Below are 6,903 nucleotides of genomic sequence, written 5' to 3' on the forward strand. Positions count from 1 at the left end.
TTGGGGGGGGGGGGGGGGGAGAATAATCCAACACACAACCATATATAGTTTTTATACTATATTGTTACATATAGTCCTTGTACACATCTATAGACTTTGACGTCGCTAACAGGCAATCAATGTATAAGCGTACGCAAAATGGCCAAATTGGCGTGCGGTGAGGGGTCTCCTCCCGGGAAAAATATTACCGATTTAGAATGGCTGAGATGAGTTTTACATGCATTTTGATGAATTTGTGAGCGCCGAAGACGCCAGATTTTGGTGTTGGGGGTCTCCTCATGGAAAAAAATTACGATTTAGAATGGCTGAGATGAGTTTTGCAATGTATTTTGATGATTTTTAAAGCGTTCTTAACATGGTAATTTTTCAATTTAAAGTTACCTGCATTTAGAATCATATCATTATGCAATTCTCAAATAATAATGAATTAATTGTCTTGCTAAGACATGTAAGCAAATTAATCTTTTAAGAGACATTTTTTTGAAGAAGTAAAATCCTTTGATGGAGATTTTTAGTCTAGTTCATGTGAATTTTAAGGACTTCTTCCTGTTGGTGATATACACTATATCCATATAATTTAATTTCAAATGTTACACTCATTCTATTGATATATGTCTTTGAAGTTATTTTTCCATAGACCGAAAAGTTTGCACTGTAAGTATTATAACGTCATGTTTTCAGTCATTGGCCAAACTGAATTATTGTATAAGATGTCGATGCGCCACAACTCAATCTGTTTTATTGAAAAAGTACAAGTAAAATCACGGAAATTTATGTCTAATTAGTACCTGATTGAGTTATCTGAATTAAATTATAAGCATTATTCTCAACATATTTTGGGTTTATGAAGTTATAGAAAAAATAAGTGGTCCAGAGGTATGTGTCACACTGTTTTTGTTTGACTAATTATAAAAAAAAACTTAGTATTTTTTTTTAGCAAAATTGACTCCACGATTTGTTTAATTTTGAATCCTAACCACATAACGATGAAAGTCGCCATATTGACCCTGTTTATATGGAAATAGCCAAATTGACCTTTTTGCCCCGCCCCTTAGGCTCCCCAGGGAGGGGGGGGGGGTCAGTCTCACTATTTATAAGGATGCTACTATTGCTTTTAAGTGCTATCCCATGCTTAGTTTAAAAAAGAAGTCGTTTATATGGAAAAAAGCCAAATTGACCCTATTGGCCACGCTCCCTAAACTGCTACGAGACACTAGCTAAACCAGACACCCAGACACCAAAATCAAAGTTGGACCTGAAGGCTAGGGTAAACGAAATAGTTACAAATGGAGTTTTGTTTACACACATGCATGTTAGAACGAAATATTTATATTGTCTTTCCTTCATATACATAGACTCTTATATCTTCAAGACCAGAGGTGAGGTTTTCTATATTGTAAGAAATCACAGTCATGAAAAAGAAATAAACTACGGCTACCTCAGATCTACTACTATACCAGCTACTATAGAACACATAACAAAACACCTCATACCTGAACATTGTAGCTTGCTGACATTGTTTTCAAGTGACGTAGATTTATTTGTTTGTTTAAGTTTTACGCCCCATCGACAACTGAGGTCATTTAGACCAAACTTCAAGTTAGGCAGTAATATCAGGATGTAAACAATGATTGCATCTAAAAGATCATATAAGAAAAAGGCAAGTACGAACTTAAACAAAAATTGTAAATGTTTATTTTATAAGAGAGATTTGCGTGAGATCAAACAGTTTTGGCTAAAACACACGAGAAAACTCGCGCACAATGTTGATGTAACGATGAAATGTTGAGTTGATACGATAATAAGATGAGAAACCGTTCATATATTGTTTAAAATGCCGATTTCTTTGAGATAAATGAAAATACGATTATGTCTCACGACATTGAACAAAGTATACATGTCGGAGACATCATAATACTTATCTCACATGTGTTTAAAATCAATAGAGTGCACTAAAATATGCTCCACTGTGAGAGGAGAATCACATGCATAGCATAGCATGTAGGAGGATCCTCCCCTCTCAATAGATAGGAATGTGTTAAATAGAGCACAACTTCCTCTCTGCAGTCTCACCGACTGGACCGTTTAGGATTAAGTGTTGGTTGTATTTTAGAAGGTTTATTTTTTGTTTCGATAGACCACCTTTGTTGCCAATTGTGTTTGCTGCCTAACTGAATTGAAGGTTTGATGTCAGTGTATGGTAGTTTCAAATCAGTTTTGTCATAGACGAAGAGCAGTCTTAGCTGCTTTATTAGCCTTTTCATTCCCCTTTATACTCACATGATCGGGAATCCAGAGATAAGTAATTTGTATTTTAGAGTCTAAACAGACGATTGCCTTTTCAATGCGGTGTTCTTTGATATGGCAAGAGCCAGGTCGATAGCACTTGCTTCCGCAGAGAAAATGGAGGCAATATCTGGAAGTCTGACAGAGGAGCAGTGATTAGATGTACAGCATACTGCTGCAACTTAATCACCATCTTTGGAGTCGTCAGTGTAGATCTGAACATGATCAGGGAAAGCCCTAATGCACTCCGGAAAGGAGGATTTATGTTCTTCGGGTAATGCACCGGACTTTGCCCTCTCATATAACTGTTAGAGATAAATGATATCAGGTGTTTGAATGAGCATTGGTGGTACATCCGATACAGTGTAATCGTCAATGGTGTCGAAATTTATGTTTAGTTCCTAAAAAAAAAAAAAAAAATGAAATTCTGATGCCAAATGTTGGTATGAGCTTTTGGTTTTGTGCGAATATATCTTGGTGTTGTGGATTAAATACAAAATAAATGTGGGCTTTTGGGATTGGATTTCAGCTGAGCAACATAGAATAAGGAGTAGGATAATTAAGATAATTTCTTTCGTTGATCGTCAAGGATAGCTCATTAGATTCTATATTTATATGGAGACTCATCACAGGTGTTGTTCGAAAAGCTCTGAGTGCGAGACGCAGTCCCTGATTCTGGATAAGGTCAAGCATCTGTAGATAGGAGCTGCGAGCCTATCTACAATCGTGCCGTAGTCATGTTTTGATCTAATAAGTACCCGATAGATACGCAGAAGCATTTCACGGTCGGTTTGACCCCAATCAGAATGTAAAAGAACACGTAGAATGTTCAGCGCCTGCGAGCACTTATCCTTCAAATGATTGCTATTTGGAGCAAAGGACAGTTTCGAATCAAATATTAGTCCAAGAAATTTAGTTTGTTCAACTTCTGAAATTTTGAATCCATTGAGTGTGAGGTCTGGATCGTTGTCTTGTTTTCGTTTTTGACAGAAATGCATGCAGACAGTTTTTGATCTTGAAAATCTAATTCCTTTATCGTCAGCCCAATTTTGTAATATGCCTAAACATTGTTGTAGTTGTCGTTCTATAGAGTGCATGTTTTTTTATCTGTTACAGATCAAGAAATCATCCACAAATAGAGACCCTTCTGTAGATTAGCCAAGACATTTGGTTATGCTGTTAATTTTTAAGTGAAAAAGTGTGACAGTCAGGATACCACCCTGAGGGATACCCATCTCCTGTTTTCCTGTTTCTGAATAAGTTGAACCTATTCGGACTTTGAAATGCCTGTCAGATATAAAATTCGAAATAAACTTTGGCAAATTACTACGCATACCGATATCATGGAGATCCTTTATGATTCCATATTGCCAAGTTGTGTTGTGTGCCTTTTCAAGGTCAAAGAATACGGCCACAAGATGCTCTTTCTCGGCAAAGGCTTCTGGCTCGTATAAATGTTTCTAGTCTAACAAAGTAGTCTACCGTTCTCCAGTGGTTTCTGATGCCGCTTTGCAGAGGACTTAAAATATTGTTTGATTTAAGAAACCAAACTAATCTAGTAATTATCATACGCTCAAGAGTTTTACAAATGCAGCTCGTCAGTGAAATAGGACGAAAGCTATTGGCATCATTAGCACCTTTCCCGGACCTCGGAAGGGGTATAACAGTAGATTCCTACCATAACTCGGGAATTTTGCCATAAGAATAAACTTGGTTAAATATATTTAAAAGGCATTTTAGTTATCTTATATGTAATTTCGTCTGGTCCAGCTGCCGATTCCTTTATCAATTTTTGATTTTTAGTATTCGAGGATTTAAAATCTAGTATTCTGGCAGTTACGGCACCCCAGTAGATTAGGGATGTAGACGGTGACTTAGTAACCAACAGTTATGTATACGCTCTGTGGTAAGGTTGGTGTAGCGATTGCCAATATGAAAGTGTGTGTTGGGACCAAGTTCCTACTTTTTCTGGCCATGATCCGATTTACATGCGAGACCGGAATGTTCTACTATTGAAAGTATGATAGTATGTCGGCCGGCCTCATTGTCATTACACAAGGCTGGGCAGCTGATTACCCTCTTGCTACAATTCAATGGTGAGTGTGGTTTTACACATACACACTGACGCAGGCAAAAATGGTGGTTCCAAGGAGGTTCTCCACTTGTTGCTTGCGGAAAACCTCTATTAGGAGATCACCCGATCCCAAAGGCTTAAAAGATTTGACATCGCCGACAATGACTTTGATGCCATTTCGCAATAATAGAGGCGATAAACCTGCAGTTTTTTGCCGCTCTGTGACCAGAAACTTGGGGGAAATTGTAGTTGATATTTTGGGTTCGTTTTGTGGTATTGATTTGGTTTCTTTTGTTTTATTATTGGAAGCCATCTGTGAGAGTTAAATATCGTTCGCTATCTGTGCCCCTACCCGCTACGAAGCCAAACATGGGGACACCATCAAAGACACGGATATCCAGTGTCAAAGTGCCAGGGATACACAGATAGTATTCGGAAGAATATTTCGAATCATGATAATCAAAATCAAGCTCGCGACCGCACGCTCGCGCGTGTAATAACAAATATTAAACTTGGGATTGTACAACGGCAAGACTGACCAAAATAAAACAATTCAAACTAAACTCACGATTGACCCTAAGCTAACGCCTTCTTGGAAACTGGCGATGATTTGAAGGCGTGCCACGTGTGACGTCAAACGCTTTCCAGTCACCGCTCATATTGTAGCGTTCTGCCGAACATGATGGCTACATTTTGGTAGATCCGGCCTTCGGCTGTCACTTGCCGAAGGGTTAATTGCGCTCCTTTGTGTTGTTAGATATTTGTCTACTTTCATTGTCCCGTATTACTCTTCGCATCATATTATGTAATCGTGTTCGTTTTGTGTCTTCATTAAGGGGCAGATCGCCTCGAAAATTTGACAATTCATTATGTTCACAGGGTTGGAATTACTTCATTGTCCCATACAAATCATGATACTTAAACATCCGCAATTCAGTACAAAGTGTAAGTACACACGGTCAAACCATGAAGCTAAATCTTGGTCTATGTGATAATTATATTTCGTTGTTTTGTATTAAGACAAAAGACTCCATAGAGTTCACTATGTACATGTTTATTTGCCCAGGTACTTGCGAAAACTGCCTTGCTTAAGATTGAATTAGCACTTTAGCTTTTCGAAAGCGTTTGGTTGAGTTGATGTCCATTCCCAGTGTTTCTTGCTTTTTGTCACCTCCCTGGGTGGTTTAGTGGTTATCGAGTAATTTTGAATGAAACTTACAACATAATTGGTCATTCCAAGAAAACTACGTACCTCTGTTGCGTTGCTTGGTATGGCGCGCTTTTAATTACTTTGATTTTCTTAGGATCTGCTGATATTCCATCTGCGCTGAATACATAGCCATAAATTTTAAGCTTTTGTTTGTTGAATTCACATTTGCTCTCGAGTCGCTCGAACACGGCTTTCAAGCTTGTGTCGTGTTCATGCTGTGATTTGCCATGAACTATGATGTCATCACTAACATTCCTCATACCGTCTAATCCTTTGAGGACAGTTCTGAGTGTGTTTTGACAAATCTGTGCAGCAGATGATACTCCAAAGCTTATACGTTTATAGTGTCGTAATCCTACATGTGTTGTAAATGTTATATTTCTGGAGTAATCGTCTAGTTCCAGTTGGTGATAACCGTTAATTATAAAATGAAATATGAACAGGAGCTATTACAGTGCCTAAATAATGTGAAGATGTAAATGTTTATAAAGCATCATACATGTTAGTCAGTGCCTTTGAATGATTTTCACAGATTAATTAATTAAAACTTGTGAGTACTGAAGATAAAGTAGTATGTCAAAATTTTCATTCAATAATGGCACATAAAAGTTTAAGCCCCGTGCATATGTTATAAGTATACCTATGTATTACATGTACTTTAATTTTTCCAGATACCGCTATAATCAATTTCCGAGAGTATCAAATAAAATCAATTAATGAAAAGCCAAACAGATAATCACATACCATTTCCATTTATTATTTTCATTTTAATACAATTATTTGACGATTTTTACAGACATTTTATCCTTGAAAGTTTCTATGAAGTCGACCATTTCTGGAGTGAAGTGATTAATTTCTACAGTATCTTTATCTTTCCTACTTTTCAATATATATTGCAGGTATTTAATTTATACATTTTTACTTTTCAGCGTTATTTTTATTTTGTATTTTATGATCTATGTCAACAATAAGCAATCACTTGTATCTGCTGTTTAATCTGAACATCCTGTGGTGTATTTGCCACAGTAACTCACAGGACATCAATAACACAGCTAACAAGCATGGCCGTCATGATAGAACTAATTTTATTGAGTCTTAGTATCATTGCGCAGGGCGCGTATAATAGGGGTCCGGATGGGACTATTTCCGGAATGTATGATATTACAATTAGTTAGTAAATACATTACACATCCCTGTCCTTTAATTGTTCTACAGAGTTAAACTTTACTGTTTTGTCTACATAAACATAAAATAAATGTTTTGTGTTAAGATGTCTGAGTTAAAATGTTACAGAATTAATATTCAGTCATTCACAAAAATAAAAGACCTTGAC

This window comes from Argopecten irradians, chromosome 9, assembly GCF_041381155.1.
Source record: "Argopecten irradians isolate NY chromosome 9, Ai_NY, whole genome shotgun sequence".
NCBI lineage: Eukaryota > Metazoa > Mollusca > Bivalvia > Pectinida > Pectinidae > Argopecten > Argopecten irradians.